Below are 11894 nucleotides of genomic sequence, written 5' to 3'. Positions count from 1 at the left end.
ATTAAAATTGTATTTACATACTCATTTTTAATGTCTCTCCTTGGTTTTAACTTCAATTATTTTGCTGTGAATAATTTTTTACTCATTATCTTTATCAACATATTTTTATAGCACAGTTAATATCACCTAGAGCCTTTTGATATCATTAGAGAATCATCTTCAATACCTTTATTTGTATTTCTCTAATTTGAAATTATATATATACATACACACACACACACACACACACACACACACACACACATATATATATAATATCACAGAAAATTTAATTACCCCAGAATTGCTCCTGTCTAAAGGAAATATGGGAACAAAGAGTGGAGCAGAGACTGGAGGAAAGGCCACCCAGGACTGCCCCCACCGGAGGATCCATCCAATATGCAGACACCAAAACCCAGACACTATTGCTGATGCCAAGAATTGCTTGCTGACAGAAGCTTGATATAGCTGTCTCCTGTTAAGCTCTACCAGAGCTTGACAACTATAGATGCAGATGCGTGTAGCCAACCATTGGACTGAGCACATGGACCCCAGTGGAGGAGCTAGGGGAAGAACTGAAGGAACTGAAGGGGTTTGCAACAGTAACAACCAACCAGAACCCACAGAGCTCCCAGGGACTAAACCATCAACCAAAGAGTACACACGGAGGAACTCATGGCTCCAGCTGCATATGTGGCATTGTGTGCATCAATGGGAGGGGAGGCCCGAATCTTGTGAAGGCTTGATGCCCCAGTGTAGGGGGATGCTAGCGTGGTGAGGTGGGAGAGGATGGATGGGTGGGTGGGTGGGTGGGTGAGTGGTTTGGTGGGGCTGTGGGGAACACCCTCATAGAAGCAGGGGGAGGAGAATGGGATTTGGAATTTTCGAGTGTGGGGTAAGGGAAGAATAACATTTGAAATGTAAATAAATAAAATAACCAACACAAAATTTAAAAAATAATTATTCCATTAGATATTCTTATCTAACAAAAGGAAAGGGATGGAGGAAAATGATAGGGACATGTTTACTGACTGTGTTAGCCAAAATGTGTGAGAACTGTTGGATAGCATGCTAATATTTCAATAGAGGAAGAATTCTAACAGTTAATGTCCTCAGTGCTGTTCCACAGGCTCGCTCGCTCTCACTGCTTCACACATGGATAAAAGAATAGAAGTGAAGGCCTGAGCACTAATCAGTAGCATCCTGAAAACACACAGTCACACAGGAATAAAAGTCGTATTCTTCATCTCCACAGAATATATTTTAGAAAACAGCAGGCACATAGAATGTCAAAGGAATTCGGTAAGGGTATTTAACATTATTACATGTTTATCAGTCAGTCATGTAATTAGCAACTACATTTTCTATGTATATACATAGATAGAGAGAGATAGTAGATATAATTGTATATTGACAGTCGTTATATAATAAATATATATAGTGTATATAGCAAAATCTTTTGAAATCTCTGATTTACACAATATAAATATATTCTTTGTAAGTAGATTGATGAAATTAATTGGTTTCATTTCAAATTCCTTACAAAGGTAAGAAGACAGGGGTTTGGGCTAGATCAAATTTTTGAAACTCTAGGAGGATGATAAAAAGGTCAACATAACCAAGTATGTCTTTATATTCATGTGTAATTGGACTCAGGGCCAGCTCAAAACAAGAAATTTTATTCCTGGTACTGGAAATCGAGACAATACCACTTGCTAATGAGACCATGGATTCCAGAGAAAAATTTACCACTGCTACTTTCCTAAGCCACTGTAATTTCTAGCTCTGTTCTAATTTACTGTCCTCATACTCACAGATGAGCATGTGTGGTTCTCATTCCTCATCAAGAAGGTGTCTCTTTACATTAGACAGATATTATCCCAGGAATTCATAAGTAATCAAAATGTACAGAACAATTTACAGTGTGGTTCCCAGCTCCATCAGCTACAGCAAAATACCTGCACTTAAAGTTCATTGAATATTAAGGAACACTGAAAAAGAAAAGACAGAAAGATTGTATGAGTCAGAAGGCCAGGACTCCCTGTATGAGATGCTGTATCCTAAATATAATGGGGAAGTTCTAGCAACAAATTTAAATTAATAATAATAATAGTAGTAAGTTTCCTTAAATAAGACCAAAATGGAAGAGATATCACCAGGTCCTATCCCAAGGTGAAGAGCTACAGGTAGTTTATGGCTGGTAAGGGACAAAGAATGACCAGAGAATAATTCTTTCCTTAGAGGCTAAATCTGTATCCAATCTTAAAATGACAGCTGTAAAGAAATACATCGAGAAGAAAGACTAAAATGACCTATCTGTTTGTACACACACACACAACAGTACATACATGACAATAATGAAGAGACACATGTTATATATTTGAGAGGAGATGAGGGGACATTGAAGGAGTTGCACTTGGGAGAGAGAAGGCTAGAATTGATACAAGTACAGTAAACATATATAAAATTTTCAAAATATTAAATTAAAAACAACCAAATAAGGAAGTAGTCTCAACATTCAAGATTAGCTACATATGAAGAGGAGGAAGGTATATTGAAATGACTGGACAACATATTATCAGTGCAATGGGTAAAAGTTCATTGATGTATCTTGTATTATTATTGGTAAAATAATATTGTATATACTTGAATATATATGCAGTATACATTCAAATATATATTCCAGTATATACCTATATACACTGAATATATAAAATGTATCTATGTATATACCTGAATATATATAATATATGTATATAACTGAATATATATTATATATATAAAGCCATTTTAAAAGTTTCTATATTTTTATTTATTTATTAAGTTAGAATTTTTTAGATAAGACCAATAACTGATATAAACTGCCTCAAAGAATTCTTTGACTTCTGAAGAGAAATAAGTAAATTAATGCTTATTTTGTGTGCTTTGTGCTTTTTTTTTTTTCCAGAATGATGCCATTGTCAGGCTTTTTCATGATCTTATTGATGATGAAGTCCAGTATATACCATTCAATATAAACCAGTTTTTAGTTTTTAATCTATGCCTGATGCCTCAATGACTTTACTTACAGTACCCTTGTCTCCCTTTTCCATGAATATTTATTATTAAATCATGAATTGCATTGATACAATTAAAAAGTGAACCATTATCCAATTTCTTCACCGGTTTTCCAAAGTTATTTGCTGTCAAAAAAAAAAAAAAAAAACCACTCAGAAATGGCATCACTCTGCAGGCATAAGACAGGAAAAGCTACTAGGGGATAACAGTAAATAAATTAATGAACTACATTTTTAAGTGAGTTAACTGAATAACTCTCGGTAATTATTTTGAGACAAATAACATATGCACTAGGAGTATACATTAATCCTACAGTGAATAGGCTTTTCCCAAATGGAATATTTAAGTAAACCTTAGAGCATGGCAACATATTTAGCACATAATTATGTCATTTAGCAAACTTTCAAAGCTTATGACTAAAACTTTATTAACTTAAATTTGGGGTAAATATAGACCAGTAAGTAGACGAATAATTCATGAGGATAATAGTTATGCTCGTAGTTCTAAATGTAACCCTCAGAGTTCTTGATAGAGCCTAAAACCTACCTCACTGGAAATTATTTAGATATGAAATAAAACTGTCCATAGGACTAAATCTTTAAATGTTTAATTATCTGTAAGACATAGAAAGTAAAAAGTTTCATTTCTATTTAACTCTTTTATAATGTGCTCAGGGGAACAGAATAAGCTACAGGATATATTAGGTTTCATTATTCACATAAATACTTCATTAAGTGTGTGACGTTGAAGAGCAACACAATTATAATCTCCAGAAGTACCCAGTGCTAGCCTTAGTTCCACATGTTAATTGGAGAACACTGTTTTATTTTCCTATATTTTCTGTATAATTTGTGTAGCAGGGCTTTTCATAGACAAGTCAAAAAAAAGAATGCCCTACCTCACACTCCACAGGTCTTTCAAAACCTGCCATTTCATGGACCGGCATCTTCTGAGTTTTCAGATCTGAGGATACAATCCACTTCATAACATTTTATAACATTTGTGTAAAGGCTGATGTTGAACCATTAAGTATCCACGTGTTATCAAGTCTACTCCATTTGCCCTCTCCGCTTCAGGAAATTCTGTGGGCCAGTATGTTTATATGTCTAATAAATCCATGTGTTCTATCAGCTCTTCACGTTAAGCCTACTCACTGCCATCTTCTCCTGCCTTTGATTTGTTCATATAGGCTTACAAATCAAAACACAGGTTCCCTTCTCTATTTAATTGCCTGGAGAATGTGATTTCCTTTATTTCTATATGTTTTCATCACAGTGCCACTTCATAAAAATAAAGCACATATTTTGTTATATGCATAATAAAGCATATACAATAGAGGGTCAAAGAAAATAATATTTTATACATTTTCTATGATAAAAAGGACTAGAGTTAATTTTTCAACTGGTTATTTTGCCTCATTAAATCCTAAATAAATCGCCTCAATGTGTAATGTAATGGTTGTTGCTAAAAGTCTCCACTGAATGCACAAAAGTTTGTACTGAATGAAGTCAAAGGAAAATGAAGGCAGTGTGCTATTTTTCACTGGAATATATGTTAACAATTATCCCCATATGCACCATAGAATAAGTGAAGAGAGCTGCTCATAAAGGTGATTTTTAAGACCCCCCCCAGAGTAGGGTGGGTATATTGTAAGCTACCATAACTAACATTAAAACCTAATGTTTATCTGGCTACACAAAACTGATCTTCAATTTTATATTTCCACTAACAACCAATCTGGGATCACACCTTCATAGAAGGAAAATGTGTATAAATGCAATAAAGATTGTTTTTTCATTTTCCTATTTATGTAAAGGTTGAGCTCGACAACCCCACAGCCCATGACTCATGTATTATACTAAATACCAATTATATAAATAGAGTATCAAGGCAAGAGAACAGTGGGTCTTTTCTTTTTAAAGACGATGGGCAGGAGGTTTGGTTTACTTTGTAAATTAGAGTCTTCACTGAACTTGTGCAATAGCTGCCCACTTCCTTAGTAAGAGCATAAGTAGTCAAATTAACTTGTAACCACACTTTTAGCAACAAGTCACTTTACGCAACTATGGTGAGCTTCCCATCAAAAGGGAATGTGTGAATTCCTAGCTTGCTGGATGCCTGCAAGGAGCTCAGGACACATTTGCAAAGGAGCAGCTAATAGTGACGTTTAAGATCAGATACTTTCAGTCTATGCTCCACACTTTGTCCCTGTATTTCCTTTGACAGAAGCAATTCTGGGTTAAAAATTTGGAAATAAGTAGGTGGCCCCATCCTCCAACCAAGGGCCTTGCTTAACCTCAAAATATGGTCTCTACAGGTTATCCCTCCCCTTTGTTGGGCATTTCAGTAAATCTTATCCCCCATGGGTCCTGGGAGCCTCTTGCTTTCCTGGGATCTGGGACTTTCTGGTGGCTACCCCAAGTTCAGAGTTCTTTGGTCCTGCAAAGACTTGATGCCCCAGTGTAGGGGAATGCCAGGACAGTGAGGCAGGAGTGTGTGTGTGTGGGTGAAAGGGAGCAACCTCATAGAAGCAGGAGGAGGGATGGAATAGGAGTTTTATGGAGGGGAAACCCAGAAAGGGGACAACATTTGAAATGGGAATAAATAAAATACACAATAAAAAAAGTAAAAAACAAAAAACAAATACTTTTAAAGTGACAACTTTGCTCCTTGAGTAGACAGAATATGGTAAGTATGAGTTTCTTGAGAACTGACAATTTTGTTGCACTCAGTCACTTGTGAATGTGTGTCTCCTGGGATGTTTTTTTGATTTTTGTATTATTCCTATTTAATTTTGAAGATCAGAAAGTACCTAAGTGAGAGAAGTAGGCCCAAGTCTTCAAAATGCAAGGTTAAGCAACTGTCACTGGAAGTGGTACACAGATCTTAAGACACTGACTGCATACAGTGAGCATCTGGAGGAAGATAGCTGCAAATAACCCATCAAATAAACCATCAAATATCTCTGGGCTTGGTGGCATTCACTCCAGAGCTTGAGAAACAGAAGCATGAAAAGGAGGCATTCACATTCACATTCACATTCATGTACAAGGCTAGCCTGGACTACGTACATTCCTTCTCAAGTATACAAACAAATAAAGTAAATAAACACTTGAGGGCCAAAATGTCATAGACAGCTCTGTCAATGTTGGACCCACACTGCCAAAGCCTTGGGGGCTAAATTGTTAGAGCCTGCACTGCCCCAAGCTGCCCCAGTCAGAGGGTCAGGGTTCAGCAAGAGAGAGAGAGTGAGGATGGACGTGAGGAATGGAGACTAGACAGAGAGTGATTCGATCCCATTTTTTCTTCAGTCTCTCTTCTTCTCTCCAAGTTCCAAGTCTTAAGTTCATAGTTCCTAGTGCCTCCAAGTTCCAAGTTACTTCTTTCAAGTGCTAAGTGCCTAATGTCTAATTCTCTTTGCCTAATACCTTATAATTCTTTCAGATCCAAGTCTCAAGTGCTCTTCTTCCAAGTGCCTAATACCTAATAATCATCTGTTGTTTTCTTCTGTCTGCCTCTGCCTTTTTATATGTCTCACTTCTAAGCCATGCCTTTAAGTCACGCCTTTAAGTCATGCCCTTAGGTCTTGTCTCTAAATCTGATCTCCAAGTCATGCCCTTAAGTCACACACCTTTAAGTCTCACACACCCAAGGGAAGATCCTGGGTATCTAAAGCAAGATGTTATCAGAGTGTGCTCAGCTGTTGTAGACTATTGTAAACAAGCCTCTTGTCAGGGTATGCGGCTCAAGATGGCTGCAAGGATGATAACCTCCTTCTGTCCGATCCCCACAAACAAGCAGGTCAACAAATACACACATTGTCTCACCTCTAAACCTTCACAAATAGCAGGAATGCTGAAGGCAGAGATTGACAGCATTTTCTCTTTGTACAAAAATGATGATTTCCGTGGAATTGTACAATTAGTGTGTATTCCCTAACACACACACATACACACACACACACACACACACAGAGAGAGAGAGAGAGAGAGAGAGAGAGAGAGAAAGAGAGAGAGAAGCAAGAGTATAAACTATTTCAAAATGAAAAATCTATTCCCAGTATGCTTCATATTGAAGAATTTGAAGAATTTGAAAGATAAAACATATTTTCAAAGGGAATTATAGTAGTTTTAGAAATAATTATCTAATTAGTAAATCCCAGTGACTGGTTTGCTGGCTGCCCCAATGGTTTACGTTCCAGAATGAAAGACACATACACACACATACACACATGCACACACACCCTTTATATTTTAATATGCTTGCAACAGCCCAAGAGCTGGGCCACTGCCTAACCTCCATGCAGTTAAACTCGAGTTATTACTTACTAATTCTATGTTCTATCTTGGCTGCTCTGGACCAAGTTGGGGAGCCCGTTGGGCCAGGCTGCATGCTCCTGGCTCTTTCACATGGTGGCTATGCCTCTCTGTTCTGCACTCTTCTCAGACATGGCATCTCTTCTCTCCTCCACACTCTTCTGGCATGATTGGTCTCCTTCTTCCTCCTCCTGGTCCCAAGCCCAGTAAAATCCTAAAAATCCTGCCTCTGGCTCTCCTCCCCAGTTATTAGATATTGGCATCTTTATTTCCCGATCAGAACCAACTAGGAACAGGTGACCAGAAGCTATGTGCAGACACTCTCCTGTAAGCAGCTACTTTTTGCGGGGGAAGCACAATTAGCACTTGTAATATAAACAGTTACAGTATTTCATCCATGCTTAGAGTAAGACTGATATATTTCTAAGATCTTAGGATAGCAAGATGAGTCCATAAATATTCAAGAAACAGGATTTATAATTGTATTTTTAACTTAATGAAACTATTTATCACACATAATTTTATCAAACATCTATCATCTATCCATTTATCATATATCCCCTATCTGTCATCTATCTACCTATGTATCCATCTATCATCTATCTACCCACATAATGAACTTATATTTATTATCTTCTTTCCTGCCATATAACCTAATTTGTACCTTTTCTTTGTAGCTAGTTTTCTACGATTCTTCTATATCTCAATGTAGTCAAATTATTTCATTCCTGCATTTTTCTACCATTCTATGAACTCTTTAGAGCAATACTGTAGACTATGTAAGCTCCTAATCTTATAGGAAACTGAAGAAAATACAAAGTAAACATTTTATATAAAATCAATGCATACAAAGATATTTTCCATGATCCTTCTGTCTCTTATAGCTACCTATACCTGAAATAGTCTGGGTTTTGTCTTTCCCCATCATGACGGAACTATCCTAGTGTAACATAGTTACAATAATGTAGACCTACAATAAGTACTTGAAATGACCAAGTTTAATTGAATTCTGTAGCTTTGGATGTTCCATTAATATGCTACTGATGTCATTCTGAGATACTATTGAAATTAACGAAAGACTCTTATTTTATCACAGTTCTTGTATTTACAAGTCAAAGATTAGCTTTTATCTACTTATGCTTATGTGAGGCATTTGTTTTTGGCCTCCAGGTGGATACATCCTTATTGAATGTGTATTGTGAATAGGATGAGGAAGGGTGGCCAAACTTTCTGATGTCTCTTTTTGTAGAGACATCTCACTAATAAGACATCTTTACTAACCTTAGGCCTCCACTGAAGCTCAACACAGAGTAGTTACATCACACAAAACCACACTGCAGAGGAAAGTTCAAACTAATGAATTTAGATGAACAGGTAAGTCCATAATGGTTATCAACCTCACATTCTAGGTTGAAGGCTTATAGAAATAGGAAACATTATTATCTACATTTCCATGTTGATCATCCAAAATGTACAAATATGTATTGTCTTTCATAAAGAGTAAATGACATATGCAAATACTTTATAAAGTCTATAAAAGATTTATGTTATAAATATAGAGAAAGTAAATTATTGAACAATGTTTCTTTTAAAAACACATATCTGCCATTCTTTTTTATAATATAAAACTACTTGGAAAATGTTTTTAAAATCTGTAAGTGAAAAGTCTGGTTTATAATCAGGATAATAATAAGTGTAATTCTATGCATTGATGCAGCTTAGATATAATGATCTTAATGCAACAATAGTATTTCCTTCGATGTTAAAAATCATTCCCTTGGACCATAGACCCACAGGCTAAAAACATTCTTGAAGAAGATATTCCTATATAAATATTGGTACAATGTGTGCCACATACCCTCAGGATGACAGAAACCTTTGCAAATTATACTAAAATTGAATATGGGTGAGAAATGATCAGATTTCCCACTTTGGCAAAGACTGAAGTCGGCATCAGTTTCCTGCATCAGTCTCCTGTCAGCCATGTTGGAGTTGGATACCTAAGTAGAAGGGAGGGAGAGAACACATGACAGGGTGAACTGTGTCCTCCTGGAACAGGGCATGAGGCCTTGTCTGGGGACCATCAGACCAGGGAGGCAGGCTGAGGCCAGGGGAGAGAGGAAGGACTGCATTGGGGAGGTGTGTGTGTCTGCAGGTGTACATGGGAGGCCATGGGTGGAGATGAAATCAAGTTTCCTATTTTCACAGTAGCAGCTAAGTCACAATGGACAAAGACTTGGATTCTATCTTCTGGTCAATGTGACTTCTGAGGTCAGGTGTTCCTGACAAGATACCGGATACTTGGAACATTTCCATTCCCACATAGCCTTTGGTGACACTGGTGTCCTTAGCCTGTAAGGATGGGTCTGGCATGGAATTCTATGAGATGGGCACCTTGTCTTCACTCTGCACTCCAGAGTAAGACTGCCGATTCAGCGCAGCTCTTAAAAAGGTACAGCTTAGGGGACAGAGGCTTTCTCAAGGGTTTTTCTATGGTTTTAGTGGTCGAAGTTCAACTGGCCACTGAGGGATAAAGTGGCTGCTAGCCCTAGATCAGACCATCCAGCTTGGCCACGGCCTGCTTAAGGTTTGGTATGACTTTAGCCGTGGTGGCACTGCGGACCACTCTGAGCCAGATTGCTTTCCGGACTGTGTTCACGGGGCTACCACATCTCAACACCACCAGGGATAGCTGGGCTCCATCATCTGAGTGGCATTAAGCTTCCACGCTGGCCAGTAGTGTCTGGCCCTGTGCAAGTAGCATGTACCCTTGAAGCGGGGACCCCTGGATGGAAAAGTTGCAGGTGTTTGGAAGCCTCTCCACCCCTGGAGCCCAGCTGTTCAAACGGATTTTCTTACCAAATTCAATCTCCAGTCTCTCCTCTAGGTAACCCTAGACATCTCTTACGTGGGTCTCTCGGGAGGGCTTTATAAGCCTGACAGTTTTTAGTCATCAGAGCAGCAGCCTTCCTAAGGTCATCAAACATGGGCATGTTCTCTGCCCCTGGCCTGAAATTCTGCTCTTGTTCGTCTCCAAACAGCATGGGATTCAAGGGGCTAGCTTTACTGATACCTACTACATACAGGGCACCAACCCTGGAACCATAGAGCTTGTGCCCCGCGATGGTCAGAAGTCCACACTTAAGTCCTCTACATTCAGTATCTGTGCATGAGGACTTGGGGTAGCCCGGAAGCAGCCAGAATCTAGTTCTGTGACTTAATGTGTCAAATGATCCCGGAGACAGGAATGATGACGCTGGTCTTGTTATTAGCCATCATGATGGTCATGAGGCTTGTAATGGGCCTGACAGCAGCCAGGAGATTTTTGACCTCTGCCTGCTCGTTCACCTTCAACACAACAGTGTAAAAGTGGGACAAAAGTGATCTCTACCATTGGTCCGTCTATTAGGTGGTCCAGGGACAATTAGATGCAGTCACCTTCCATCGTAAAATAATAAAATAGTGCCTGGTCCCATCCTCAGAGCTGTGCTGGTTAACCACGTGCCCCTTCAGGGTCTGCTGTTTATGGAAATATCTCACCATAGAATGGATTACTAAATTTGACTGCGTGCCCCCAGATGTAAGGATGATGTCCTCAAGCTTTCTCCCTATCGTCTCACTTGAGCTGTGTCCTTTGCTTTCCTTCCTGACCGGAGGGCTCCCTGTATCCCTCCCTTGTATCTGTCAATGAGCACATTCATCCTGATTGCCCTCGCGTTGCTTTTTTAATATAAAAAAAATAAATTCTTCATTTCTAAAAAAGTTGTTTATTCTTAAAATTTTTTTAATTCTTTAAATTTAATTTTAAATTCTTTATTTTTAAAACATCTCGGGTTATTTCTCTCTTTTAATCCTGTAGTCGATTGGGTTTAAGATGTACATGCTTCTATAACACACAGTACAACATTTATTGATTTATTCATCTATTGTTGATATAAACAAGCCATATAGAGTATTGGGATGACAATTGACAGGATGAGGCTTGCTGTGGTCATATATCTTATCCATCATTGTGAGATGGTACACAACTGTAATCCAAGCACGGGGAAAGTCATGGTGGGAAGTTGTGGAGTTCAAGTCCAGCTTACTCTCATAAAAAAGTTCTAAGAAAGCATGTGTCTCAATAAAACAAGAGTATTCTCTGCCTTGTGCTTCTGGTTGAGGATTTGAGCTCCCAGCTTCTCACTCCTGCTGTCTTCCCTGAGGCTTACTGCTGCCATGCTTGCTTGCCAAAATAGACCCTTAATCCTTTTTGGATCTGTAAGCCCAAATAAACATTTTATTCTATAAAAAAAAGCATTCCCCTAATAAACGAGTTTATTTCAACCATATAAAATACACATTTTTTTTAATTTTCCTAAAATAAATTTCTCTGTTTTATTGTAAACTACTCTTGAATCATTTTCTCTCTAAGCCTCTGAGTTTCTAGCCAGTCTCTTGAACTTTTTATTTATCAAAAAATTATATTGCTTGCCTCTGTGGTTAAAAGCACTTCTTTGTCTTACAGAGGACTCGGGTTCAATTTCCATCATACACACGGTG

At 38.1% G+C, this 11894-nt stretch overlaps 1 pseudogene; it reads right to left on the bottom strand.

Moving 5' to 3' along the window:
• Nucleotides 1-9900: 9900 nt before the first annotated feature.
• Nucleotides 9901-11572, bottom strand: LOC143435621 (selenocysteine lyase pseudogene; annotated as a pseudogene).
• Nucleotides 11573-11894: the final 322 nt, after the last annotated feature.

Source organism: Arvicanthis niloticus, chromosome 22 (assembly GCF_011762505.2).
Source record: "Arvicanthis niloticus isolate mArvNil1 chromosome 22, mArvNil1.pat.X, whole genome shotgun sequence".
NCBI classification, from domain to species: Eukaryota; Metazoa; Chordata; class Mammalia; order Rodentia; family Muridae; genus Arvicanthis; species Arvicanthis niloticus.
Note: the sequence above shows the minus strand (reverse complement) of the source record. Positions and strands in the feature narration are given on the sequence as shown.